This window comes from Ipomoea triloba, chromosome 16, assembly GCF_003576645.1.
Source record: "Ipomoea triloba cultivar NCNSP0323 chromosome 16, ASM357664v1".
Taxonomy (NCBI): Eukaryota; Viridiplantae; Streptophyta; class Magnoliopsida; order Solanales; family Convolvulaceae; genus Ipomoea; species Ipomoea triloba.
This window is the reverse complement of record NC_044931.1, coordinates 3,811,273-3,812,944: the sequence shown is the minus strand read 5'-3', so window position 1 is coordinate 3,812,944 and position 1,672 is coordinate 3,811,273. Positions and strand designations below refer to the sequence as shown.

General features: G+C 36.4%; 1 long non-coding RNA gene across 1 annotated transcript; it reads left to right on the top strand.

Annotated features, from left to right (window-relative positions):
- Positions 1–1,066: 1,066 nt before the first annotated feature.
- Positions 1,067–1,649, top strand: LOC116007877. Its single transcript, XR_004095365.1, has 2 exons — positions 1,067–1,143; positions 1,542–1,649. It is a non-coding gene; the product is annotated as an uncharacterized LOC116007877 (long non-coding RNA).
- The last annotated feature ends 23 nt before the right edge of the window (positions 1,650–1,672 follow it).

Below are 1,672 nucleotides of genomic sequence, written 5' to 3'. Positions count from 1 at the left end.
TGCGCCGTTGATAATCCATTTTCTGCAGCCTCAATCCCCTTTTATGCTGATATTCTCTTGATAAATGCAAATAGGGATTTAGGATTAGGGTTTCAGATTTAGAGAAAAATGGAATTAGGAATAGAACTAACCTATAGCAGATAAGGCACGGGCGATGAGAAACAGCTATGACGACGACGACGACGAAAAACAAGCAAACAGCGAGGATATTGCAACAAGAAAGCCGACGGAGTCTGAGCAGCGTGCAGCGGCGACGGAGTCTGAGCAGCGTGCAGCGGCAATGGAGTCTGACTAGGACTAGGGAACCTATCTTTTTATCTTTTTTCCTAAGTATCTATAGCATTATATATATATAAGTAAATTCCGACCGCCAAAGGTGGTCGGGTAAAAAGACTAATTTTAAAATTTAAACGGCTGAAAATTTTCCGACCACTATTTTGGTCGGAATTTTCGACCACTTTCCGACCAACACAATTTTTCGACGGGAAAATAAAAAAAAATCGCTTTTAGCGACCAAATTTTTGAGTGGTCGAAAAGGAGGTCGGAAAATCAGCATTTTCCAGCAGTGTATTGAAGAAAAAATGTACTCCGTAATAAAGTATTACATGTGTTCTTCATTAGTACTATTACATACATTTTAGCTTATAATTAAAAAATAATTTATTGCTGATTAGTAATACATGCATTTTTACATTTTTTTAATATAAGTATTAATTTTGATATTGACCATACATGTTTCATGACTAATGATTCCTAAGACGATCTCATGAGAGTGACTCGAATTATAATACTTGATGGCTACCTTTAATTAATTTTATGTTATCCATTGCTCCAGTCTATTTAAATTCCTAGCTTCTAATAAATTACAGCTAGCTGATACCGGTTCCTTCCTTAATTATACTATACATGCAGGAGGAAAAGGTGGAAGTCTCAGAAAACAAGAAAACGGATGATCAGGAGGAGAATGAGAACATTATTCAAGAATCATCAGCTCTTCGGATATCCACAGCAACCCAAAAGGAGGTAGTCCCAGAAAACAACAAAAAAGATTATCAACAGGAGGAGAACATTATGCAAGAATCATCAGCTCTTGGGTTATCCACAGCAGCCCTTCACTATGAAAGAGAGATTTCATGGTTTATGGTGAGAACAACTCAAGTGTCTAACAGTGCGGTTCACACCATTCAATATTATAAAATGCACAACTCAATGTTAGAAAACGCACCACATGAAAATACACAAAACACCAAAAAACACACCACACAACCAAAATAATGCACCATAACTCCACTGCCTCTAATTGTACATTTCCAAACTGTGGTGTATATTTTATAGTTAGTAGTGTGTTTTTTGGTGATGTGTACCTAAGGGTGCATATTTGTGTGGTGCATTTTTTAACACTGAGTGGTTTATATTTGTATAAGTGAGGCCGTTCTGTTCACACGTTAAGAGGCATTCACACTTGAATTCTAATATATATATATATATATATATATATATCACATATCCTTTAATATATGTAATTTTGATGAGGTGTCCAGGGGGTGGAGAAGATTGTGCCGTCATCATTTCGCCACATGAGAAATAAGGACGGCAAAACCCCAAAGCAATTGTTTTTGAAAGAGCACATGAAATTAAAGATGAACGCAGAAAAATCTATTAGAGGCACAGC